This window comes from Calypte anna, chromosome 5A (assembly GCF_003957555.1).
Source record: "Calypte anna isolate BGI_N300 chromosome 5A, bCalAnn1_v1.p, whole genome shotgun sequence".
Lineage (NCBI taxonomy): Eukaryota > Metazoa > Chordata > Aves > Apodiformes > Trochilidae > Calypte > Calypte anna.
Genome location: NC_044251.1, coordinates 3,394,488 through 3,421,852, shown reverse-complemented (window position 1 = coordinate 3,421,852; position 27,365 = coordinate 3,394,488). Strand labels below are relative to the sequence as shown.

General features: G+C 46.9%; 1 protein-coding gene across 3 annotated transcripts in view; it reads left to right on the top strand.

Annotated features, from left to right (window-relative positions):
• The window catches only part of TSPAN18 (tetraspanin 18), a 134,396-nt gene that overhangs the window by 61,589 nt on the left and 45,442 nt on the right, over positions 1-27,365 (top strand). For 2 of the 3 annotated variants that reach the window (XM_030452175.1, XM_030452176.1), the window contains exon 2: positions 5,289-5,441. The exons of the other annotated variant lie outside the window; for it this stretch is intronic. The gene's annotated coding sequence lies outside the window, so the exon portion shown is untranslated. The remainder of the gene's footprint in view (positions 1-5,288; positions 5,442-27,365) is intronic. 3 annotated transcript variants of the gene reach the window in all.

Sequence of the window (27,365 nt, the reverse complement as noted above, 5' to 3'; positions counted from 1 at the left end):
AGTTCTGGGCCCCTCAGTTTAAGAAGGATGTAGAGGTCCTGGAACAGGTCCAAAGGAGGGCAACCAGGCTGGTGAAGGGACTCGAGCACAGGCCCTATGAGGAGAGGCTGAGAGAGCTGGGGCTGTTCAGCCTGAAGAAGAGGAGGCTCAGGGGAGACCTCATTGCTGTCTACAACTACCTGAAAGGAGGCTGTAGCGAGGTGGGAACTGGACTCTTTTCACAGATGACCTTCAACAAGACAAGAGGACACAGTCTTAAGTTGTGCCAGGGGAGGTTTAGGTTAGATATTAGAAAGAATTTCTTCATGGAGAGGGTGATTAGGCTATGGAATGGACTGCCCGGTGAGGTGGTAGATTCTCCATCCCTGGAGACATTTTAAAAAAGACTGGATGTGGCACTCAGTGCCATGGTCTAGCAACTGCTCCGGTGGGTCAAGGGTTGGACTCTGAGGATGATCTCTGAGGTCCCTTCCAACCCGGCTAATTCTATGATTTGTGATGTATAAAATGCTAAATGGGAACACTCTGTGTTCCTCCCAATCTCTGTGTCAGTGGAGAGTGCAAGCTCTGGTTCCTCATGCTTGATGAAGTGTCTTTATACAACAAGCATGTGGATAAAATATAGGTATATAAGTATAGAGGGATGAAAGAAAAAGTAATTGGCAAAAGAAATCACTCTTGGGACCCCAAAGGAAAGAAATGTTGAAGTAGGAGAAGGTAGAAGGAAGCCATGATCAAGCTTGGATTTAAAAAAAAAAACAAACAAACCAACATTAACCCTGTCCCCTGTAATTCCATCAAAATCTGTTGGACCCCTTAAACCAAACCAAACTCAGGAACAACAGTCTAAAGCCCCACGTGTGTCTCTTTGGGCAGTGTTGTGGAAGGGGTACCTGAGAGCATCCTGGACTGGGTCTAATCCTTGTCTAATCCAAGGTCTTGTCTCCAAAAGCAGCCAGCAATGACTGGAGAAAGGCAGCTGACCAGGAGAAATTCCATGTTAAGCTTCTGTTTCTTTTTTTATTTTCTGTTTATTTTTTATTTTTGAAACATGTATTAAACCCAGATGCCCCATAGTCTTCTAGCTCTACTTTTCTTCAAAAATTCTGAGCTAAAGGAGTGTTGGGTCCTTGGGTGCTGCTGTCCCTCTGCATCAACCATGGAGAAAATCCAGAGGTTTATTGGCCCTTTTCAGGTTTTGCACATTCTGCTGCTTTTGCTGTAGTCAGGTGCAAAGGAACCACAGTAACTAAAATGAAAAATCATTTACACAAGCATCAAGTCTCCAAGAGAATTCTCTGTCAGGCTTTTCTGAGGTCTGCTGAGGGAAAAGGGGACATTTCCCCTGCTTCAGAGACTCCCAGTGGGATCAGATAGAACCAAAGAAGAGCTGGGGGAGGGAAAAGGAATGGTCCTCCACTGAGAGGTGGATTTAGATGACCTGAGATATCTTCTGTTTCATAATGTCCCTTGAATAGAGATGATGGAAATCTCTCACCTGGAGAACACAAAATACAGGATTAGTGACCCTAAATATATTCTCTCTGCTTCTGATCACAGGAGGGCATCAGCTGGAATGGCAATAGGAAATGAATGGGATTCATTCTACACAGCCAGCACTCTTGTTCCATCATGGAAAGAAAAAAAAATGGTACTAAAAATGCCATCAAATTTTTTCAACTCTCAGTGCATCTGCCTGTGACATTTGAAATCTTGTGGTTTCACAGCACTTTACAAACATGGATAAATTAATCTCTATTTACAGTTTTCCTCATTGCCTTCAAAGGCTGGGAGTTACTTCCCAGTGCCACATGTCTGGAAGGACTGGGATGGTGTTCAGTGTAGAGAGACATTGTCAACCAGGTGCCTTGAGTTGCCAAAGAGTGGGTGTGAGTCCACCTGTGCCTGATTAGGACAGGCCCCTATTGGGCATGAGCAAGACCAGGGGCCAATAAAGGTGGGACACACACCCACACTTTGGCAACTCAAGGCACCTGGTTGACAATGTCTCTCTACAGTTCAGTCACCTTTCTATTAGACCACAGGCACTTTGTCCTGTGCAGAAATATCTGCATGTCTGCAGTTTCTATTTGCAAGCCCTTGCACCTCTTAAATTCTTGTCCTTCTCCAGCGTGGGGTCACTGTGTCTGTATTTGAAATGCCAGGTAGTGCAGAGTAGAAAGAGGCTGGAAAATGAGCACCCAGAGGAGGGTGAAGCTCTGCTGAAAGTCTGTGAGTCCAGCAGAGACAGAATCCTGGGATGTGAGGTTGGAAGGGACATCTTCCCACCCCTGCTCACAGCTCACCAGTGCAAGAGAATTCTTGGCCACCAAGAGCTTGCAAACCATTGCATTCTGCAGCCAAACTTTGTCATCAAGCTGTGGTGTTTTACTAGAAAGAAGCAGGAGTCAGTGGGGAAGAATCAGTAAGTGGGAAAAAAACAACATTCAACACAGGGTGTCACAGGAGGGAGAAGGTTCATAGAATCCCAGGATGAGGTTGGAAGGGACCTCCAGGATGCCCTGCTCCAACCCTTCTCATATTATTGTTTCTAGGAGATGTCCCAGCACCCCCTGGAGCTGAGACTTCCAACTTTCCCAAGTGGGGGAATCCACCCCTTCCCCTGGGAGACCATTCCAAGGTCTGACTGTCCTCATGGGGACAAATTTCCTTCTTGTGTTCCAATGGAATCTCCCCAGGAGCACCTTGTGCCCATTGCCCCTCGTCTTGTCCATGGGACTCCTTGGACACAGGGAGTCTCCAGCTGCTTTGGAGCTGCCCTGGAAGTCCTGAACATGGGCAGAAGGTCTCCCCTCAGCCTTCTCTTCTCCAGGATGAACAGACACAGTTTCTCAGCCTCTTTTCATGTTGCAGGATGATTCTCTGATCATCTTTATGGCTCTTCTCTGGGGGATCATCTGCCTGAGAACCTGTTTGGTGCCTCCCTGCTCTGCTCCCAGGACCCTGCTGCTCCTCTGGTCCATGTCAGACGAAGAACCAGGGTGCAGAACATTCCTCAGCAGGGTGGTTCAGGATAGATGCAGCTCCTGGGTCCCTCTGAGTCCTCTCCCTTATCCTGGAGAGGTATGAAAGGGGAGCAGGGGGCTGCTGAGGGCTTATACCCATCCGCATGGCAGGAATTTCCTCTTCTGCTTCCCAGCCAGCTCATTAGTGGTGGTGTCATCTTCTGCATTGACAAACAGATCTCAACTCATCATGGCTGTCATCTCTGGGGAGCATGACAGAGAAGGGGAGCTTGAGATGTCCTGCTGCACCTTAGAGATCAGCTGGATGGAGTTCCTCTGAAAGGACCAAGGACCTTCTTCCCCCATCTTGACCCTGGAGCAGCTCTGTGATGCAGGGGGGTGGAGGGGGCACTACTGCTCCCTGGTGCTGCATGGGGACATTTGGTATTGGCTTTGGGATGCTGAAGGGCCTGGGCAGGGGGAAAGAGTTTGGTTTTTAAAACAAGAGCAAGGCAGCAAGGTAGAGTGGGGAGGAGAGAAATAATAATGCTGGGAAATGGATTGGTGTGGTGCCAGCATCATATCTGGGTTGGAGCTGTCAGGGGGGATGAGATCCAGGCTTGGTGCTGCTCCCCAGAGAGAAGCCCATGCAGAATGATTGCTTTGGGTCTGGCTGACTTCTGCATGGAGCAAACCAACAAGATCTGCCCTTCTCCCTCCTGCTTTCCCACTGACCTTTCCTGCCTCTTTCCAGGCTCTGATTTACCTTCTTTTGCTTGCTTACTGCTCTCACCACCTGAGCATCTCCCCCTGAACCCTCCCCCTGACTTTGTTGGTAACTTCATCCCACCCTTGCCTGCCTCTCCACTCAATCACCTTGTCCTCTTTTTTTATCTTCACTCTTTCCTGTCTCCCTCCATTCAGTGTTGGCCTCTCCTCTCATGTCAATAATGGCAGGACCAGAGGACATGGGCTGAAGTTGCAGCAGGGAAGGTTTAGAGTAGATATTAGGAAAAATTTCTGTACTGAAAGGGTAGGCAGACACTGGAATGGGCTGCCCAGGGAGATGGTGGGGTCACCATCCCTGGAGGGATTAAAAACTGTCTAGATGAGGGACTTCAGGACATTCTCTAGTGGGCATGGTGGTTTTGTTATAATTTAGGGTTTCTTCTGGGTTGATGGTTGGACATTGTGATCTTTGAGGTCTTTCCAGGCATGGCAGTTCTTTGATTCTGGGTACATTTGTACTTCTTATCACAGTGAATCAGCACGTGTGTCCATATTTGTTGCATACACTACAGGAAGGGGGGGTGTGTATGTCTTAAGCATTTAACTACCTTTTTTTTTTTTTTTCACACACTACTCCAACCTCTGTTCTGGGATTTGCCATTGAGGGGGGACTTAGAGCATCTCTTCCTGGTGTTCCTGTCTGCTTCTGTTTCCCTGCTGACTCTCCCTGAGAGGAGAAACAACATTTCCCCTTTCTTATTCTCCTGGAAATGGTCCTGGGTCCCCTTCCTGCTTTCTCCTCAAAGCCCTTTTATTCTCAGTCTAAATGGACTGAGAAGTAAGGCAGAGATTTTGCCTTCCTCCAGGACTTTACCAAAGCCTTCAGGGGCTTTGGTGAATCTGAAGCATCTTCAGCTGCTTCCCCTCACCTCCTTCAGGTGTGCAAGCAGGAGTTGATCTTTACCTAAGTGGGAAGAAGTGGATAAAAGCAGGATGAGAGAATCATAGAATCATAGAATCATAGAATTGGCTGGGTTGGAAGGGACCTCAGAGATCATCGAGTCCAACCCTTGAACCACCGTTGCGGTTGCTAGACCATGGCACTGAGTGCCACATCCAGTCTTTTTTTAAATATCTCCAGGGACGGAGAATCCACCACTTCAGTGGGCAGCCCATTCCAATGACGGATCACTCTTTCCGTAAAGAAATTCTTTCTAATATCTAACCTAAACTTCCCCTGGCACAACTTAAGTCCATGCCCTCTTGTCTTGTTGAAAGTCGTTTGGTAAAAGAGCCCAACCCCCACCTGGCTACACCCTCCTTTCAGGTAGTTGTAGACAGCAATGAGATCTCCCCTGAGCCGCCTCTTCTTTAGGCTGAACAACCCCAGTTCTCTCAGCCTCTCCTCGTAGGGTCTAATAGAATCATAGAATTGGCTGGGTTGGAAGGGACCTCAGAGATCATCGAGTCCCACCCTTGAACCACCGTTGCGGTTGCTAGACCATGGCACTGAGTGCCACATCCAGCCTTTTCCTCAGGATGCCAGGATGGAGGTGTGGGGTCTTACCAGTTTTTCTTTGCTGTTTCTGACAGGTTGAGCAGCCTGGATCACACTTCTAGGGACCTGAAACGAGGCACCTGCCTGGTGCATGTTTAGCATCACCTGAATTCTTGAGGGATTGCTCCTTCTTGAAGGATTGCTCCTGGCAGCAAGGATTGCTCCTGGCCCCTGGAAGCAGCACACAGGTAAGGAAGAGAATCCTCCTAAGAAGAGGACTGAGCAGAGGATTTTTTCCATCTATTGACTCAAGAAGGGCTTTGTCACCTCTGCCTGACATATCTGTAAGAGCTCCAATCTTTCATTGTGTTTACAGCACGGGGAATGGTTTTTTTTCAGCAAAAAAATGTCCTTTCAGAGGGTGAGGACTGTTCATGTAGTTGAAGTGAATGTAGGCTAAAGGTCTGGAGGAGTATGCTGAAAGAAAGAAGAATGTCACCAGTGAGGTATTAATAAAACAATACTTAGACCTCTGGTTTAATATGGAAAAACCCCTTAATTTAAACAGAAAGCTTTTGAAGAAATGAAACAAAGATGTGTGTGTTGGGGGCAAGGGGTTAAGTAAGAAATTATTTAAATAATTGAATTTTCAACTGGGCAAGGTGTTCCAGGTCCTGGGGAAAAAAAACAAAACCAAAACAACCACCCAACCAGAACAGCCCTGCAGTTCTGCTGGCAAGGACTCCCAGAAAGCAGCTCTAGAGAAGATGAAGCCCTTTAGACCAAACCCTTAATCCCCACCTAGCATGGAACATCTTTCATAGAATCATAGAATTGGCTGGGTTGGAAGGGACCTCAGAGATCATCAAGTCCAACCCTTGAACCACCGTTGCGGTTGCTAGACCATGGCACTGAGTGCCACATCCAGGCTCTTTTGAAATATCTCCAGACACGGAGAATCCACTACTTCCCTGGGCAGCCCATTCCAATGTCTGATCACCCTCTCCATAAAGAAATTCTTTCTAATATCTAACCTAAATTTCCCCTGGCACAACTTAAGACCCTGCCCTCTTGTCTTGTTGAAAGTTGTCTGGCAAAAGAGACCAACGTCCACCCGGTTCCAACCTCCTTTCAGGGAGTTGTAGAGAGCGATGAGGTCTCCCCTGAGCCTCCTCTTCTCCAGGCTGAACACCCCCAGCTCCCTCAGCCTCTCCTCATAGGGTCTGTGCTCGAGTCCCTTCACCAGCCTGGTTGCCCTCCTTTGGACCTGCTCCAGGACCTCGATATCCTTCCTGAGCTGAGGGGCCCAGAACTGGACACAGTACTCGAGGTGTGGCCTCACCAGGGCTGAGCACAGGGGCAGTGTCTCCCAGTCCTGTTTTAAATGATGGGATTTTCCCTCCTCCCCTCTGGAGATTATTGCCCAGCCTGACAGAATTAATCTGCTTACTTCTCTTCCAAGCCCTGACCACTGCAGATGCAATTAATAGTAGGAGATGGGAGGATTCTCTTTTCCTGGGCTGTATCATGAAGGCTTTAGGGCTGTATTGTGTTGAACCAGTTGCAAGCATGAGTGTGGTTTATCTGCCAGGGCTCATTTCAACCCCATCAATGGCTGTGAAATGCAGAGTTCTCAGGCTCCAAGGAGCTTTTTTTCTATAATTCAGGATCTGGCATGGCAGAGGATGTTTGAATGCCTGCAAGAAAGATGGTCTGGTTGGAAAGTGGAGTGAAATGCAAAGTCACATGCTGCTCATGCTGGAGGCTGGGAGAGGCAATTTTCAATTTTATTGCTCTGGTTCTGAAGCATTCACTGACCTTGGTTTTGACTTCTCCCTTGGATGGTTTGGGAGGGACCATACAAAAGAGCTTTTTTGCTCTACATGGTGCTGCTGGAGATTCCACTGCACATTTCCATCTGGGAATTGCAGGCTTGTCTTCAATGAATATCGTGGGATTCTGCTGCTGTTGTCTGAAAGGCTCCATTCAGATAGCCAGAATGATACGGAGTCAGATAAATGGGAACCTGGTCTTATTTAATCTGCCTCCCCTCAACACAAAGCAGAGCTTTCTTTTGTGACATTTCACCTCCTTTCATCCTTAAATATGGAGAAGTTTTAGTAGTTTGGAACTGTTACTCAGTTTCTAAAGCACAGGCGTGGAGTTTTGACCTTTTTATACCTGGGAAGCACAGCCCCAGCTGAGCTGTAGAAACTCTCTGTGTGGGCACTTGGATTCATCCTCTTCCAAAGTGAATCAAAAATTACAGCCTGATACTGAGAGCAGCTGCAATCTGATTGCTGTGGGATGTATGGATGGGGCTGCAAGAGGAGGTGAAGTCCTGAAAATCTGTGCATGTTCCAGCCTTCCACTTCCAGTGGTACCCAAGGAGAAATTTAGGAGAAACTCAAGGAGAAATCCTCCTTCTTCTCTCTCCCCCCAAAAATCCCTGCTTCTAATGTGCTAGGGCTTTTCTGGAGTATTCCTCAAATAGAAAGCCTAACTGCAAACTGAGCCATTGGCCCAGTGTTTCATTAGCAAGACAAGTTAATTAAGCCTAGTGAAATCTGACTAAGTTGCCTGTGTTAGTCAGCTCAGAATTTCCTACACACTGAGAATGGAGTTGGAAAGCTTTGATGTGTTCAGTGAGCCCAGTGCTAATTTCCCTCTTGTTTTTAATCAGGTTTTCTTCCCCAGGTTGGTGCTTGGCTGCTTCATGTGGGTTTTGAAGCATCCTTTATAGGATGGGGAGGTGGTGACTGAAGGATTTGTAGCACTTCAGATTATCTCCAGTTTGCATTCCCAGTCCCTGCTTTGCTTTTTTCCAGGGACACTGTCACTAAACCAAAGCAGAAAGGTCCCTGTTCTCCTCTGCCCTGCCCTTTTTGCTTTTCCCTGAAAGTTTATCTTGCTGCAGGCTTTTAAAATCACTACATTAGCTAAGGGGGGGGGGGGAGGGACACACTGCAAAGTAAAAAGCATGCTTTAAATACAGATGCTGCTGATAGTTCTTTGAAAAGCTGCATTTCTCAAGCTGGGAGCTATTGACCCCTTTCAGTGCAGTCACAAAGAAATCCCAGAGGAAATGGAGGGTGAGGGCCAGCAGGGAATACACAGAGATATAATTTTTTCTCCCCCCTCCAAGTTGTCTTCTCACTGCACCTCCTGCTAGGCTGGTTATTGTTTGAGCCTCCACTTGGGGATACCACTTCCCATGGAAGGAAAATGGCATCATGCTACATTCTTTCTAAAAATTGATTTTTTACAGTTGCCTTTTTATTTTTTTTCCTTGCTGAAAGTTGCTCTTTTGTAGAAGATGTGGGCAGAAGGAGAGGGTGCATGTCTGCAGTCTTGGTATGAGCAAAAGGTTTTGCTGAGGCTCTCCTCATGGTTTGGGTGATCTTGGGATAGCAAAGGTTGTTCAGATCTTAGGAGAGGAGCAGATATTGTTGTGCATTTCCCTGCATCCTGAGCTTGGTAATAATCCTCCTCACCTTTCAATTTTTCATAGAATCATAGAATCCTTGGGGTTGGAAGGGACCTCGAAAGATCATCTAGTCCAACCCCCCCTGCCAGAGCAGGGCCACCTAGAGCACTTCGCATAGGAACGTGTCCAGGCGGGTTTTGAATGTCTCCAGTGAAGGAGACTCCACGACCCCCCTGGGCAGCCTGTTCCAGGGCTCTGTCACCCTTACAGGAAAAAAATTTTTCCGGATATTCAACTTGAACCTCCTGTGCTCCAATTTACACCCATTACCCCTTGTCCTATCACTGGTCACCACTGAGAAGAGCCTAACTCCATCTCCCTGACACTCACCCCTTACATATTTGAAAACATTGATGAGGTCACCCCTCAGTCTCCTTTTCTCCAAACTAAAGAGACCCAGCTCCCTCAGCCTTTCCTCATAAGGGAGATGTTCCACTCCCTTCATCATCTTAGTAGCTCTGCGCTGGACTCTTTCAAGCACTTCCCTGTCCTTCTTGAACTGAGGGGCCCAGAACTGGACACAATACTCCAGGTGCAGAGGCATAAAGTGTCTCCTCTGTGTAACTTGCCAATGAATAGTAATAATAAGAAAGAAATAATTATGATAATATAAAATAATTAATTTGGGGGGGGAAAATTTTTTATAGAAAGCATTTTCCTTTCTTCATTCACAATCTATCATTTCTCCAGTGCTGGAGAAATGATAGATTGTGAATGAAGAAAGGAAAATCATTTTTCCAGTCCTGGTGCAAGCACACCTGGACTCTTCTAAGGGGATCCTGCCTTTTCCTCCCAGGGTGTTCCCTACCAGGATTTCCCTCTTTCAATACCTGAAATTTTAAGGTATTTCCACCAGAGCTTTGTCTTGTGGTGGCCACAGAATCACACTCATTGTTGGAAAAGACCTCTTAAGATCCCAGAGACCCAAAAAAAAAAACCCAACACTGGGACATATCCTAGGGTGCCACATCCATACATTTTATTGAAAAGCATCAAGAGCTGGGACTAAACCAGTGCTCCTGGACTGGGACTTTCCTTCCTACCCACTGCCTGAACACGTGGATTATGAGATGGTGCCAAACCCTCCTTGTCCTGTGTTAGATGGAGAAATGTGGCTGCAGGGACCTGAACCTCCTGCTCCCTGCTGAGGCTCTATTCATTTCTGCTGATGTGCCATGCATCAGTTTGGGCCACCAGTTTTTTTCTCCCTCTGGCCAATGACCAAGTCCATTGCTGAGGAAAACCATAGTCCAATTATTCCCAAAGGCAGCTGAAACATTTTCAGCCCTAAGGAAACAGGACTGCATGCAGCAAAGACTCCCCAGTACCTCCCCAGGCTACGGGGGTGGGTCAGAATATGTACAGCTTAGAAAAAGGACTGAAAACACTCCTGATGTTTGGGTTTTTTTGTTTCCTGGTGCAACTAGCACTTCTTGATGAAGAGAAACTGCCCTTTTTCTCCAATTAAATCTGACCTCCAGACAAATTCACTTAGTGGCTTGTGCAACAGGAGAGCTGGAGCATGATGAGCATCAATAAAGCTGAAGCCTCTGACTCCAGAAAGCAGAGTCCAGAGTGGCAAAAGCATAGGGCTGGGAGCTGGGAAGACAGCCAGCTCTTCTTCTTGTCCCAGGAACTGGGTTACAGCCTTTAGCAGTGCTCCTTGTGCCTGCCATCCCCTCTGATTCTCCCTATAAAAGTCTGTTCATCAACTGATAATGTTGCAGGCTTCTGGAAAAAAAAAAGAAAAAAAAAGACATCAAGCTGTTGGAGAGTGTCCAAAGGAGGATGGTGAAGGGTCTGGAAGGGGTGAGTGATGAGGAGCAGCTGAGGTCACTTGGATTGTTCAGCCTGGAGAAAAGGAGGCTGAGGGGTGACCTCATTGCAGGGGAAGATTTGGGGCAGGTTCTGATTTCCTCACTCCTGTGACCAAGGACAGGACTCAGGGAAATGGGAGGAAGGTGAATGAGGGGAGGTTGAGGTGAGAGACCAGGAAAAGGTTTTTCCCCCAGAGGGCAGCTGAGCAGTGGCAGAAGCTCCCCAGGGAAGTGGTCCCAGCACCAAACCTGCCCCAGTTCAAGCAGCATTGGGATGATGCTCTCAGACACATGGGGTGATCCTGGGGGGGCCCTACACAGGGACAGGAGTTGGGATTGAGGATCCTGATGGGTCCCTTTCCAACTCAGCATCATCTATTCCATGAAAGCAGACAGAAACCCCACTCTCAGAAAAAGCAGCAACAAATTTTGAGGCTCATTTACCACCAGAAATGTGTCATGATTATCTGTGTTATGGGGAGGGGTGATTGCAAAAGTGGAAAAAAGGAAAATGCTTTCTAGAAAAACCTTTTCCCCCCCCCAAATTAATTATTTGATATTATCATCATCATTATTTCTTTATTATTATTACTATTCATTGGCAAGGGACACATTTTCCCTTTTAAAATGTTGACCAACTTGACAACTTCTAAAGGGACTACAATTTGGGGAAAATGGAGTAAGGACTTCTTAAAGGTTCAGTGTTTTGGGGTGTTTTTGTAAAAGCCTGTAAATGCAGGCTGCATTGATCAAAGGAAACAGATACCATATTGAGAAAATTTTAGTTTTCTTTCATTTTTTCTTCAGGTTGTGAGTTAATAGTTTGAAGAAGCTGAGCTCTTCTTCCATCTCTAAATAAGGAGTCTCTGAGAGAATCTTCCCTTCTGATAACTTCTGATAACAGTAGTGGAAGCCCACCAGGCTTTGCACCATCAAATGAAAGAATTCTTCCTGATGTCTAACCTGACATCCAGCATCTCTCCTATTTTGTTCCTCTATCACTTGAAAAAGTGACCATCAATTCAGTCCAGGATCCTCTTGGATTACTTCTGTTCTGCTGTGTTGGCCCTCTAGCAGATATTGGGGTGATAAAAGTCCCCATTCCCTCTACTCCCATGCAAAGCTGCCCATGAAAAAAACCTCTATTCATCTGACATAAAAAAAAGTAGATGGAAAAGCAGTTTGGTTTTAAACTTGCAGAATAGAAAAAGGTTCTTATTGCTCTTAAACGCCCTTAAAACCTGTTGGAAAGCCCGAGGTTTCTTGCTTGCCCTGCTGTGTCTGTTTAGTGCAAAAGCTTGAATCTGTTTTGTGAGCAGAGCCCACGTGTGGGGCAGCTGCTGGGCAGGCTTGGGCAGAGTCAAGATAATGAGAATGTGATGGCTGAGCTGTCCTGGGTAAAATGACATTTTCCAGTGCTAATGGATGGGAGCTGCAGCCTTGGCAGACATTGTATTCGTTGACAGAGCTGGCACATCCTGTGCCAGTGAAGAGGGGAGGTTTGTGATAGGCATTAATATAAAATTCTTTAATTTGAGGGTGCTGAGCCCCTGTGCCAGGTTTCCCAGGGAAGCTGTGGCTGCCCCATCCCTGGCAGTGTCTCAGGTCAGGTTGGATGGGGCTTGGAGCAACCTGGGCTGGTGGGAGGTGTCCCTGCCCATGGAAAGGGGTTGGCACTGAGGGAGCTTTAAGGGCCCTTCCAACCCAAACCATTCCATAATTCCATGATTCTATTCTATAAGATACAAGGACAGCCTTCTGATGGATGTTCAGGGCTGGTTTTAGCAGATGTGGCCCCAGCTGTAAGGTCCAGGTGACACAGTGGCATTTTATGGTGGATGACAAGAAAGGGGACGTGTAGGGGCAGTGGATTCCTGTGCATCTGGAGGTCTCCAGCTCACCAGGGGACTGTCCACAGCTGTCCCTTTTCTGAAAAAGTGGAGCACAGCACACGTGTGAGGGGACCAGCATCCCTCAGCAGGATAAATAAATCCCAAAGAAGCATTTTCAAGCAGCATAAACTTCCTTCCTTTCATTATTTGTGGAAAGTTTATTTTCAGAGCTCCCAGCACTCACCAGGTGCTAATTTCCAGCTGGGCTGGGATACTCCTGGCTTCAGGGTCTGAAGGATATAGGAGCCTGGACAGGCTGGATCCCACCTTATCATAGAAACGTAGAATTGGCTGGGTTGGAAGGGACCTCAGAGATCATCAAGTCCAACCCTTGAACCACCGCTGCAGTTCCCAGCCCATGGCACTGAGTGCCACATCCAGTCTCTTTTGAAATATCTCCAGACACGGAGAATCCACGACTTCCCTGGGCAGCCCATTCCAATGTCTGATCACCCTCTCCGTAAAGAAATTCTTCATAATGTCCAACCTAAACCTCCCCTGGCACAACTTGAGACCCTGCCCTCTTGTCTTGCTGAGAGTTGCCTGGGAAAAGAGCCCAACCCCCCCCTGGCTCCAACCTCCTTTCAGGGAGTTGTAGAGAGTGATGAGGTCTCCCCTGAGCCTCCTCTTCTCCAGCCTGAACACCCCCAGCTCCCTCAGCCTCTCCTCATAGGGTCTGTGCTCGAGTCCCTTCACCAGCCCAGTTGCCTCCTTTGGACCTGCTCCAGGACCTCAATCTCCTTCCTGAGCTGAGGGGCCCAGAACTGGACACAGGACTCAAGCTGCGGCCTCCCCAGAGCTGAGCACAGGGGCAGAATCCCTTCCCTGGACCTGCTGGCCACGCTCTTCCTCAGCCAGCCCAGGATGCCATTGGCCTTCTTGGCCACCTGGGCACACTGCTGGCTCATGTTCAGCTTCCTGGCAATCCAAACTCCCAGGTCCCTTTCTGCCTGGCTGCTCTCCAACCACTCTGTGCCCAGCCTGGAGCTCCCCATGGGGTTGTTGTGTCAAAGTGCAGGACCAAACCGAGAATCATCCCCCTAGACCAAGGAGCCGCCTGCTGCACGGCACCAGGCAGTCCCTGAGGAGGGCACTTTTCCTGGGAGGAAAAGCTTTTCCTGGGAACTGCCTGTTCTGCAAGAGCCATCTCAAACTGTTCCTGGCACTTTTCCCTGGCAAATCTTGCTGAGAGGAGGATGTTGGAGCTGGTGGCTACCTGACCCACTGGTTTCCCCCATTCTGCAGCCATGAGTGGGGTATCAGGCTTGGCCATCCCTACTGACCTGGTGCTGCAGAGACACAAATGGACCCCCAGTTCAATCCGGGTGACCACTGCAGAATTTGTCATTGACTCCTCAAACTGGACCATTTATCACTTTTGTGGCTGCAAAATCCACCCACGAGTGCATTTCGAGGAGCCTAAAATCAATGCCCCCAATTCTAATTTATTTCTCCCCCAAGTATTTGGTCAACAAGGAGGAAAGGAATCAGTTTGTCCTTTTTTTTTTTTTAATATTCTAATTCCATGCTTAAGAAGCTAGATCTCAGAATGAAGCTCCTTTTTTATCACAACCTTTGGGGCTGTTAGCTGTCTTGGCTCAGTTTCTGGGTCATGTTACTGGAAAGTGGAATCTCTTGCCAGAACTGCCTTTGCTTTTCCATTTCCCTTTCCATCTCCCAGTTTTGTGTGTTATCTGGTAGCAGCACTGAGGGCCAAACTCTCACTGAACTGATTGGAAACAGGAGTTGGCATCCTGCAATTCCATTGCCTCCTGCCAAAAATAAAAAAGTGTTCAAAACTAAAGACCACGTTTGGGCCACTGTGACATGAATACAATTTATAATCATTTAAAATACCTGAAAATCTGTACAATAAGGCTCTGAGTCTCCAAGTTGACTTAATATGACCACAGGTTTCCTAAAGATCAGTATATTCAACAAATCTCCATCCCAGGAAAAAGGGGATCAGTGATGGCTTTAAAAAAAAGTAATGAAATTAGTTGGGTTTTTGGGTTTTTTGGGGTTTTTTTTTTTTGCTTTTTCATAGAATCATAGAATCATGGAATTAGCCGGGTTGGAAGGGACCTCAGAGATCATCAAGTCCAACCCTTGACCCACCGGAGCAGTTGCTAGACCATGGCACTGAGTGCCACATCCAGTCTTTTTTTAAATGTCTCCAGGGACGGAGAATCTACCACCTCACCGGGCAGTCCATTCCATAGCCTAATCACCCTCTCCGTGAAGAAATTCTTTCTAATATCTAACCTAAACCTCCCCTGGCACAACTTAAGACTGTGTCCTCTTGTCTTGTTGAAGGTCGTCTGTGAAAAGAGTCCAGTTCCCACCTCGCTACAACCTCCTTTCAGGGAGTTGTAGACAGCAATGAGGTCTCCCCTGAGCCTCCTCTTCTTCAGGCTGAACAGCCCCAGCTCTCTCAGCCTCTCCTCATAGGGCCTGTGCTCGAGTCCCTTCACCAGCCTGGTTGCCCTCCTTTGGACCTGTTCCAGGACCTCTACATCCTTCTTAAACTGAGGGGCCCAGAACTGGACACAGTACTCGAGGTGTGGCCTAACCAGCGCTGAGTACAGGGGCAGAATCACCTCCCTGGACCTGCTGGTGACGCTGTTTCTGATCCAGGCCAGGATGCCATTGGCCTTCTTGGCCACCTGGGCACACTGCTGGCTCATGTTCAGTTTCTTGTCAATGCAGACTCCCAGGTCCCTTTCTGCCTGGCTGCTCTCCAGCCACTCTGTCCCCAGCCTGTAGCGCTGCATGGGGTTGTTGTGGCCAAAGTGCAGGACCCGGCACTTGGCCTTGTTGAACCTCATCCCGTTGGAATCAGTCCAGCTCTCCAGTCTGTCCAGGTCCCTCTGCAGAGCCCTCCTGCCTTCCAGCTGATCCACACTTCCTCCCAGCTTGGTGTCATCTGCGAATTTGCTGATGATGGACTCAATCCCCTCATCTAAATCATCAGTGAAGATATTAAACAGCACTGGGCCCAACACTGATCCCTGGGGGACACCACTAGTGACCGGCCGCCATTTTGATGCAGCCCCGTTCAGCACCACTCTCTGGGCCCGGCCCTCCAGCCAGTTCCTAACCCAGCACAGGGTGCTCCTGTCCAAGCTGTGGCCTGACAGCTTTTTCAGGAGAATCCTGTGGGAGATGGTGTCAAAGGCCTTGCTGAAGTCCAGGTAGACTCCATCCACAGCCTTCCCCTCATCCACCAGTCGGGTCATCTGATCATAAAAGGAGATCAGGTTGGTCAGACAGGACCTGCCCTTCCTAACCCCGTGCTGGCTGGGTCTGATCCCTTGCCCATCCTGCAGGTGCTGTGTGATTGCACACACAGTGTGATTTTGGTTGGTCTGGCAATGACTCATTTGGAAAACCTGAAATGTTCAGTGTAAATCTGAACCCAGATGTTTAGGACTAGCACTATAAATCCCTAGGAGCACTCAGTAGTCCTGAGCATTAGGTGTAGAAAGCTGGATGTGCTACTTGAGCTGTTTGAGATCTTGGGCTTCTGCTGGGGTTTTATTTTTTTGATCACTACTAATGGGAATTGTTGGAAAGTGCAGCAGCTGAAACTGTGCATAAAAAATCAGCTGTCAAGTCTGTAAATCACATCTCTGCAGATAATTCAGATCATTTTTATGATTTTTTAATTACAAAAGCCCTTTTTTTTCCCCCCCCCAGATCTTCAGAGCCCATAAATCTTTTTAAAATCAAGTTTATGCAAACAGTTTCAGTCAACAAAAGGGCTCCACGTGTATTTGTAAATATCAAAACACTCCCAGTTTTTTTAATGCAACATATTTTTGGTTTAGAAATGCCAAAGCTGATCCTTTCAACATTTAAAACTGAAACCCATGTTTTCCTATCAAAATTTGATCCAAACGTTTTATAAAAAGGGGGGGTTGGGTTTGTTTGGTGTGGTGCTCGAGGGGAGAGGATGCTGCATTTTGGGGGGTTTTTCAGTTAGGAGATGTAAAAATATCAAGTTTCATCTGAGACTGAGCAAAACTTTGGGGAGCTGATGTGAAGAAATAGAAGAAAAAAAAAATCTTCCAGTGCAAACTGAAGTGATTCTTCCCCATTCTGGGTTTTGTTTGTCACCACCCAACCAAATCTCATCATTCTTTCTGATGATTCTGATGCAGGGTGAATTTTTCTTGGGTTTTTGCTGATGTAAAATTTGTGCTCTATTGCTGGAAGAGTTCAGGGATGGTTTGGCAGGAAAACAGCCATGAGGGTGTTACTCTTGCTGGGGCTGGGGAGTGGCTCTTGTTGCTTTTAGCTTCAGGTAGCCTCTTGGCTGGGGCTTTTTTGGTGCCTCTTTTCCCATCCACCTCTTGAGCCCCTGCACATCAAGGAATAAAAGTGTGAGTGCTCACAGTTAGCATTAAAAGTTTTTTCACTGATTCTCCTTTCTGTTGTCCCTGAGGATTTAAATGCCCACCCTCAGCCCCAGCAACAGCTTCTCTGAAGCCTCCCCAGGATAATATTTTGCTTCTCCTGCCTTTATCCCATGTCCCCAGGGAGCAGCTCCCTCCTCCCCATGCCAAATGATGCTGATGCTGAGGAATTTGGGGCAGAGCCCATTACACACAGACTGGAGGTGCCTCCAGGTTTGAGGTCTGAGCTTGGCTGGAAAGGGAAGAGATGCTGGAAGGGAATTTTTAGAGTTGGGACCCAGGCTGTAGTGCAGAACTGGTTTCAGTATGCTCCCCAGGCAGGGAGGGCTGGGTGCAGGGCTTTGGGGGGGTCTCAGCAGGGTTGTAGAGGTTTTTAGGCACTGCTCAGGGCTGCTGTCCCAGGCACATCCTTCATTACTGCTTCTGGGAATCTGTCAGCATCACTCTGGGTTCCTTCTTCATCAGAGGTGTTCTGTTGTGTCTGTCAGTGCTGCTCATTTTGGGTTTAGTTTCTGAAGGAGGGATGGATTTTCACACTCTAGCACCAGGTAGAAGAGTTTGGTCTTGCAATGGGCTCAGCCATCTGGCCTCCTTTCTCCAAAGACCTTAAATGGGTGTCTGAAGTTGTAGGTCCTAAAGAAGCTGGAGGTGGTAGGGGCTCTGCTGAAGTGTGCTCTGAAGCTCTCAGTGGTTTCTTAGGTCAGGATTAAGGTTGTCCCCTTGAATTTTGCTGTCACCTCTGATCTGGAGCACTCCTTGTCTCAGCAAGGACCTCCATGCTCCAGCTCTGTCCTGGTGCCACATCTCTGCCTCTCCCTTTCTCCCCTCTTCCTTTTGTCTTTCCTCTGCCTCCAGATTTTTGGAGGCAACTGGGCTTTGCCACAGCCCCCTGCTTGCTGTCTCCTTGCTTTTCCTGTTATCTTTCCTGCTTTTTCCTGTTAAACCAACATCTCCTAAAACAGCCAAAATCTGTCCTATAGGGAGATGCTGAGAGCCCTGGGGCTCCTGGGTGGGGAGAAGGCTGAGAGGGGACCTTAGAAAAGTTTATCAATATCTGAAGAGTGGGAAAGTCTCTTTTCAGTGGTGCCCTGTGACAGGACAAGGGGCAGTGGACACAAACTGGAACACAGGGAGTTCCAGCTCAACATGAGGAAGAACTTTTTTACTGTGAGGGTGATGGAGGACAGGAACAGGCTGGGCAGAGAGTGGTGGAGTCTCCATCCCTAGAGACTCTCAAGACCCATCTGGATGTGGCTTTGTGTGACCTGCCCTGCTTTGGCAGGGGAAAAAAGTTGGACTCAAGTGACCTCCCTTCCAACCCCTACCATTCTATGACTCTGTGTTGCACAGGACTTTTTGCTAAAAGGATGTGTTAGGGAGAGAAAGACTCTAAAGGTTGCGTTGGGATGATGCTCTCAGGCACATGGTGTGATTCTTGGGGTGCACACAGGGGCAGGAGTTGGACTTGATGATCCCGATGGGTCCCTTCCAACTCAGCAGATTCTGTGATTTATGTGCTACACAGCAGTCTTGATATGTGCATGGTTATTTTAGGAGCAAGCTTGTTAAATATAAAAGTTAGAGCCCTTTGCCTTCCCTCTGAGTGAATCATGGGGGAGCTGGGATTGAACTCCTGGTGTCCAGGTCTCAGCTCACATTTCTTATGGAAATTGCTGTAAATTGGTGTAGTTGGCTTGGCAATAACCCCCTGTGCTGCAAAGGGGTTGTTGTGCTGGCACTGGAGCTGCCCTTCCCATTAGCTGTGGGAATTGTGTGCTATGAATTCATCACTTTGGGGACACCTGGATAATGGACACGTGGGGCAGTTCTTGCTGATGTTCCAAGTCACTGCTCACAAAGGAGCAAAAGTGTGCTGATTTTTCCCTTATATTTCCCCAGAGTTCAACTGGAGGTGACACTTTATTCCAGGGAGGTAGTTTTTACCTCTTTTAATGAGTAACTTGATACTGGGCAGTCTCCTACAGGGGCTGTCACTACTAGAAGGGGAAAAAAAAAATCCTTTTGCCAAGGCAGTGAAGCTACAGAAATTGCTAAGAGAGCAGGGAAGGCAGAAGCAAGGAGCTGAGATTACAGCAGGAGCCATGAGCCATCCCAAGCTCCTTAAAGAGGGATTCCTGCTCTGAGCATCTCATGAACCCCTAGATAGTGATTGCTCAACCTTTCCAGTCATGGTGAAAGAAAGGAAAAAATCCTTTCTGAGTAATAAATCAGTGCTGTGACAACAAGAAAGGGGAAACTCTCTGTTGTGTTTGCTTTCTGCTGTTGTCTCCTGAGCAATGTTAATGGCTGAAAGCCTCAAATGATGACAAAACATCAAATAAGGTGGGAGAGGGACATTATGACCTCTTTTCATACTAGACACAGGGTTTCTTGGAATTAAACCTGGTTGGAATCAGAGCATCTTATTGCAGCAATTTGCCATTAATTTCTTTTATTAACAATCATTCTTTCCTGTGTATTTTCAACGATGCAATGTCCTTATGGCAGCCCCAACAACTGCTTGGGAGGCAGCTGAATGCTACAGAAGCTCTATAAGCATACTCCCAGCTCTCTGCCAAATAGCTTCATCCTCTGCAATGTAAGATTTTGAATGTCAAGTGGCCTGCAGGTCATCTTTAAATGGAAAATGCTCAGGGATGAGGTTTGTGGGGGCTTTTGCCCATAGCTTGCTTAATTCCTGGTCTTCTTTGGTCTTCCCTCAAATTCTGAACCTCTGCCAAAGTGAGAGCATCCCAATCTTTGTAACAAGAGCTGTACAGAGGAGGAGAGTGGGGCAGGGAATCATGACCAAGGCTGCCCAAAGCACTGTGACTGCAATCTGGATGTCACTGCAGTCTGTGGTGACGCTCCCACTCACCTCCTTGCCATGAGGAGTTTTATCCCCTGGCTGGTGAAGAACTTTTTCCTCTTGTGAATGTAAGAATGGATGGATCATTGATTCTCAGCTGACCTTTCCTCCCACAGCCCGTCTCTGAAGCCTGGTGAGATGGGTGCGTGGCCATTGGGAGGTTTTACTTGGCCAAAACACAGCTCTGAGAATTGAGAGTGTTGCTTCTGGGTTGCTAATAAACCTGGAAAGTTCCTGCAGTGGGAGGAGGTGGATCTAGGTGAGAACATTCACAACACTGAGAAATAAAAGGAAAAAGTCACAGGGAGTTTTGTGGGCTCTTCCTGGCACCTTCCCAGCCAGCTGTGCTGGGAAAACTGGGAATCCCAGGGAGAATGGGCTTTCATTGGCAGAGGGTAGCTTGAGATCTTGCTTTGCTCTCTGCCTTCATTCTTGAGAACTGGAAAAGCTCCTTCTCTCCAGTATTCTGTCATGTCTGGGGGAGTCCCTGCCCCAGCTGCTCCTCCTGTGCATTGCAGAGCTTTGCAGAGCCTCAGGGATGCTCGTTGCCTGGATACGGAGCAGCCCTGCATCTCAGCCCCCCAGCAAGCCCTGCCAAAAGCAGGGGGGGAGCTGTGGTGGGAGAGGAGGAGGGGGGAAATTGAGGCAGGAGCATCGAGTCCACCTGATGCAGCTTGCAAGCTCAAGGTTTCTTTTTCCTTTGCTATCCTTATTTTTAATTTCTTGTTATTATTACTGATAGGAGGAAAGTGCAGCCCAGCTGCTCAGTGGAGAGATCCAAGGGCTCCTGCAGGGTGAGGTGCTTCATTCCACTTAGCAAACCAGCCCTTGTGCTGTCTCTTGAATAAGCATTTTATTTCACAGCCTTGTTGGGAGCCTCCTGCTGCTGCTCCCACTCCAGCTGCTGCCAAGTAGCCTTCCTGGCAAGGGGGCATTGGAGCCCCTTCCCTGGGGCTGAGAACGAGATGAAGCTGACAGTGACTGCTGAATATTTTAAAACTCTTTCCTCCCAAACATGAAAATGCTCTTTGCACTTCATACACACCACTGCTGGGTGACAGCAATTGCCCAAGTCATGCATTATTCCTCTGCTAACTGCACTGCAAGGACTTTTTTCTCTTCTCTCCTTGGCTGAGCACATGTCAGGATGTTACTGGCAGGACACCCTGTCATGCAGCACATGAGTTAATGGCTCTGAATTCTGCTAAGTAGGATCAGTCAACACAAAATTTTTAAGCTCAGTTACTTGAAATTGGAGGTAGGAGCTGGTGTAATACACTGGTTTCTGCTGCATGTGTCTGGAGAGCACTGGTCTGTTGTAAACAGCACTTGGGAAGGTTGGTGAAGTCAAGGTAATTAACCTTTAGGTTGAGATAGCATGGGAGATCTCTGATAATGAGCCAGGATCTTCTTGTTTGAAGCAGTGGAAACCTGCATGGCAGAAATGCTGTCTGATCCAAGAAGAAATCCATTCAATTTTAATATAAGGTGAGAAAACAAATCATGCAGCCCTGGGGGAACTGAACACCTGAGCAAGGCCACACTGAGATCAGTGACCTCTCTTCTGGGTTTGGTCTTAATAGAGTCCATGTTGGGCTTTTAAAAAGGTATTATTGTAATGGTGGTGTTGTAATCTCTGTATCATGGAGCTCAAAAATGGACAAAGTTTGTCCCTGTGCCCTTGTGGCCAAGAAGGCCAATGGCATCCTGGGGTGCATTAGAAAGGGTGTGGTTAGTAGGTCAAGAGAGGTTCTCCTCCCCCTCTATTCTGCATTGGTGAGGCCGCACCTGGAGTATTGTGTCCAGTTCTGGGCCCCTCAGTTCAAGAAGGACAGGGAAGTGCTTGAAAGAGTCCAGCACAGAGCTACTAAGATGATTAAGGGAGTGGAACATCTCCCTTATGAGGAAAGGCTGAGGGAGCTGGGTCTCTTTAGTTTGGAGAAAAGGAGACTGAGGGGTGACCTCATCAATGTTTTCAAATATGTAAGGGGTGAGTGTCAGGGAGATGGAGTTAGGCTCTTCTCAGTGGTGACCAGTGATAGGACAAGGGGTGTCGCAGTGGGTGTTTGATGCAAACAGATGTGAGACGGAGACTCAGTTTGATGCAAACAAATGTCCAACTTTATTGAATCAGAAGGCGATATTTATACACTAATCTAAGAGCTAATGCCACGTATACATATTGCTGATTGGTGATTTCTACATCTCGTTACACACGTTTTAACTTGATTGGCTACAAAGCATTTAGCAACAATTAACTAACAAAGCTTGTCTTTCACACATTTGAGCTTCTTTGTAGACATAACAATCGTGCCGAGTCCCTTAATCTAATCGTCTTGCTTACTCCTTAACCTTCGAGTGTTCTAACGTACTGGTCCCTGCAGTTACAAAAGTTGCTTTACGCAGAGCTGTCCTTGCGCTTAGCCCAGGGCCCATGGTCGAACCGTTCTATCAACAATTGCTCGGCACCAACAGTTCGAGATTGTACTGCCTCAAAGGGGTAATGGGTGTAAATTGGAGCATAGGAGGTTCAAGTTGAATATCCGGAAAAATTGTTTTCCTGTAAGGGTGACAGAGCCCTGGAACAGGCTGCCCAGGGGGGTCGTGGAGTCTCCTTCACTGGAGACATTCAAAACCCGCCTGGACACGTTCCTATGCGAAGTGCTCTAGGTGGCCCTGCTCTGGCAGGGGGGGTTGGACTAGATGATCTTTCGAGGTCCCTTCCAACCCCTAGGATTCTATGATTCTATGATCCTCATTGCTGATGGAGATCAGCACCTACTTTGAGCTGGTGTTACTGACAAAACTTGTTGGAAAACTGAAAGGTAGAAGGTCAGGAAACTTTTAGCAATTTTTTCCTAAGTCTTCCGAAAATACTATTTATGAAAACTTTTATTTCTCTGCAAAATGAGTGCAAAGTGAGTTCTGATGTTGTAGTTCACAGTATTTCCATTTACACACCCATGAGGAGTGGCAGAGGATGAAAGATGCAGCTCACTGAGACTCCTGAAGTTGAGAATCCGCTTTGTCTTGGCTCTGTGTGCTTAAATAGAGGCCTATATATACATATATATATATATGTATGAAAATGTGCACACAAAGCCACTGATTGTCAGTGAGTAAAACTTCCCAGAAGCTTAGGATCTGTTGGAGGCAGAAAGGAGAAGCCTTTCTATTTCATAAGGAGTCAGAAATAAAATTGCTGTAGATTGGTGCAAGGTTTTAGTCTGATACAATAAGACAAATAAACAAATTGTTCATTGCTCTCTTCCTGTCTTCATAAATACATTTGTGAGGTGTTTTACCATCTCATTTCCTCAGGTAAAACCAGGTACACACTAAATAAAGGGTAGCAATAAAATGCTGTATCTAAATCAGATTTTACTATTGATAGCCCTCTGACCTGTTGGCTTAAGCACTTTACACACACACACACACACAAAAAAAAAGGTGTTTAAAATAAAAACATGCCTCTTTCTTTTCCTGGATTTTGAAAAAAATATTTCCTGACAGAGACAGGAGGCAGAAGGGCTGCATAATTTGGAGGGAAAGAGTGGATAGGAGGAATGAGTGGATAGGAAGGACTCTGGGTCCTGCTGAAAGGAAGAATGGAATAACATTTTTAGGAACTATATGAGCTCGAAGGAGCTTTTAGAGACAGAATGGAGGTTGAGATTTGTAGAGAAACAAGATAAACCAGGTGCCTCGAGTTGCCAAAGAGTGGGTGTGAGTCCACCTGTGCCTGGTTAGGACAGGCATGAGGGCATGAGCTAGACCAGGGGGCCAATAAAGGGGGGACACACACCCACAGAGAGAAGCTCACTCTGGTGCGAGGCATGGAGAGACCAGCAGCTCGTTGAGCCTCAGGAGCAAGAAAGGCTCTTCCCGCTACATTTGGTGGAGAATGCGGGCAACTTGAAAGAAGCAACGTACAGACCTCTAAAGAAGCAGCAGTGTGAGGAGCTGGCAACAGGAACGTTCTCCCTGATTTGAAAAAGTGCCTGGGCTAACACTCTCCCTGAAAGGTATGACCAGCAAGCTCTTTGGATTGGAAACCCCTGAGCAGAGGGAAGCCAAGATAAGGATTCTCTCTTTGGAAACCCCTGAGCAGAGGGAAGCCAGGAGGATGGAATCCCATGAGGAAGGGTTAAAACCCGTGTATGGAATCCCATGAGGAAGGGTTAAATCCCGTAATCCCATGAGGAACCAGAAACCCATGAGGAACCAGCAAGCTCTTTGGAAACCCCTGAGCAGAGGAAAGCCAAGGTAAGGATTCTCTCTTTGGAAACCCCTGAGCAGAGGGAAGCCAAGAGAAGAGCAGATACAGGAGGGAGAAGAACAACTCAAGTCGGAAAGGCAGAGACTTTGTGAAAAGTAAATGTTTGTATGTTTGTAAGCTAGGGTTAAATCCTGTAAGCTATGTTTATGTTTGTGCCAGTCGAAAATGTTTGTAAAAATCCTGTAATCAGTGTTGTAAGCTATAAAAAAACAAAAACAAACAAACAAACAAAAAAAACCAAAAAAAAGGGGGGGGAAATGTAGAGAAACAAGATAAACCAGGTGCCTCGAGTTGCCAAAGAGTGGGTGTGAGTCCACCTGTGCCTGGTTAGGACAGGCTCCTATTGGGCATGAGCAAGACCAGGGGCCAATAAAGGTGGGACACACACCCACAGAGCTCAGCTCACTCTGGTGCAAGGCAGTGGAGAGACCAGCAGCTCGTCGAGCCTCAGGACCAAGAAAGGCTCCTCCCGCTACAGAGATTCTTACTGAGAGCTCAGATGTGCTTGAATGGTAAGGAAACATTGACTATTTAGTGACATAGTAAGGGATCATTGCTACTCAGCTGCCTCTTTACTGGGAAAAAAACCCCAAGTTGTGTTCTCTTTCATCTATCTGATGAGGCAAATACCAGATTTGGAAATTTTAGGGAGAGCCTTTGCTGTTGTGGTCCAAAAATAGAAAGGCTGCTGTAGTTTTATGTGTAGAAATAGGAAAAAAATTATAAATTTGATCTCTTTCAGTTCAAGACAACCTCTCCAAGAAGCCCTTTAGTTTGGCCTGGTGAACTCTTTAGGTTAATAACCTAGCAATGAGGTTTGCTTGTGCTCCTTGGTGAGAACTGGGAAAACCAGGAATGTCAGCCTGAAGCTTCTGTGTCCCAGGTTAAGGCCCCAACACCCATACTGCCTCCTTAAAACTTTCTTGTTTTGATAATAAGTTCCATCCTGGCTTCACAGGAATACCCCAAAATGCCTGGTTTTGAGTCTTAAAATTAGTTCTTTTCCCTCCAATGAGGGAAAATGAGGCCACAATTTTCCCTCCCCAGAGTGAAAGAAATTCCCAGCTCCCAGGTGCAGGCTCCATCTGGAGGATGCAGCCAACCCTCAGGAAATCCCTGATGTTCCATCCTGCAGAAGGACAGGAAATAAATGGATGATCCCCCCATCCTCAATGCCACCAGAAATGCTGTCCAGACAGTTGCATTTGCAGGAGGCTGGAGTTTTATTTTCTGGTATTTCAGAACCAAAGCAGCTGTTTATCTGTCAGCACTTCATGGCTCAGCAGCCCTGGATAAGCAGAAGGCTTCCCTGGGACCCTGGCACCCAGTTCCTACTTGCAAGGGGAATCTCTTCTTAGATAAATGGAAAAGGAAAGCTGTAAAGGGTGAGGTGGGTGAGTTTTCTGACAAAAAGGTTTCAAGGAGTTATAAAATACATCTCAGAGCTCATGTTTGCAGCTTCTGGCTGAGCTGCCTTACAAATAATTTGCAGTTGAACATTTTTTTGTTGTTGTTTTTATCCTTTCAGTTTGTCCTGGGGAAAAGGAAAAAAAAAAAGAGCTAGGGAAAGGAAATTTCTTCAGATGAAACCCATCTCTTGATGCCACATTTATTACCTGTAGGGTTTGGTGTTTTGCACACCCCAAGGTAAAGCTGACTGGGTAGCCAGCGTAACCAGAGAACATCTTCACTGGGTTGGCTGATAATGAAGAAAAGATCAGAGTATTTTCCCATAAACTCTCTGTTCCCTGGGCTTGCCTGATCCCTTCTTGCTCTCTATTTTGGTATCTTTGTCAGCTTGCTGACTGAAACAGCACTTCTGGGAGTAGCCAGAAGTTTCAATCAACTCAGATTTCCTCAAAGCCTTCCTGGACATTCATTCCAATTCCTATTAAAATGCCTAGGCAGCTCTTTGCTCAGGATTTCACCTCATTTTGGAGCTGTTACTTTACAAAGCCTGACTTTAAAGCCTAATTTTACAAGTGTTACTTTTCCTTCACTGTGTTTTCTTTTCACTGTGCATTTTTGAATGCCAATAGGGTAAACAGGGTGGAGGGGGGGAGAGGTAACACAGAGTTTCCCTTCTTGTTTCTGCTGCTGTTGAATAGATTTCCACTGCTTTCAGATTATTGCACAAAAATAGCCTATCATTAATATCCAAAATATATTCAAAAAGCAACCAATTATTTGGGATGAAATGTTCTGTTTGGTCAGGCTGACTTACAGCTGAAATCTTTGCTGGTTCTGTAGCTCTAAGGAAAGAGAATTCCATTTTCCTTTTCCGAGGAGAGTTGTGTGGATGGAGGAAAAGTTCCTCTAGTGAATCAAAACTGACCAAGAAAAGGGTTTTTTTCCTCTACAGACATTTCAGTCTTTCAGAAGAGCTAGGGTGGAGCGTGGAACCAGAAGAAGGGTGATTTGGGTGCTTCAGATTGAGGCAAACAAAGCCAGGTGAGGGTGGCCAGAGCTGTGAGCTGGGTGTGATCCTCTCCTTGGATAAAAGGAGCAGAGAAGGGAATAATGGCAAAGGGATTTGTACATCAAATTCTGTCCCCTTTGCAGCACCCTCAGACTGGGACTTCCTAGCCCTTGCTTTCCTGAAAAATGACCTCACCATGATCCCCCTATAAGCTGGTAAGGAAAAACAGGGGGAGGAAGAGTGGTTTAGTGAAAATCTTATTCTGAATGGAGCTGCACTAACAAGCTCAGAGGCCTGAACGACAACAGAAAAAAACCCAACACCCTGAACAGCATGAAAAATAAATCCCACTGAGTCGTTAGGATCCTGCCTGAGTCCCTAATTCTCCAAGGCAGAGAGCAAAGAAAATCAAAAAAGTTTGTTTTCACAAAGCAAAGCCAAAAAATGTCCAGTTCTGACTTAAGATGAATCCTGGGGGACGTCTCTTCTTCATTGTTAGGTGGGGCCAGTAGAGGTGAGTTGAAAAATACATAAATTGATTGTTTATTTTTTTTTTAAATCATCCATTTAACACCTCTTAATTTTAGTGGGACTGGTGCCTGCCTGTGTTGTCTTGCTGGAGCTGCCCCAAAGTGTAGGGAGGGCACAGAGGATTTGGATGTGGCTCAGATTTTCCACGAGCTCCTGGCTTGGCTCTAACAGCACCAGTGGGGATTTGTCCTGTTCCTGCATCACCTTTCCCTGTCACTCTCTGTTGGTTTTTTTGTCTCCCAATGAAGTCTTTGTCAAAGGCTTCAGCATCAAAAATATTTTACAAATAGTATTTGCAACTCACTGGGGAAGGAGCAGAGTGATCCCCTGGTTCCCTAAGGATACTCTCCCAACTAAAGGCAGTTTATCCATCTCCTCAGCTCCAGGACTGCACAAGTTTGATGGAAAAAAATCTCTATTTATGATGGGAGAAAACAGTGAGACTCTGTGCTAGCAAATG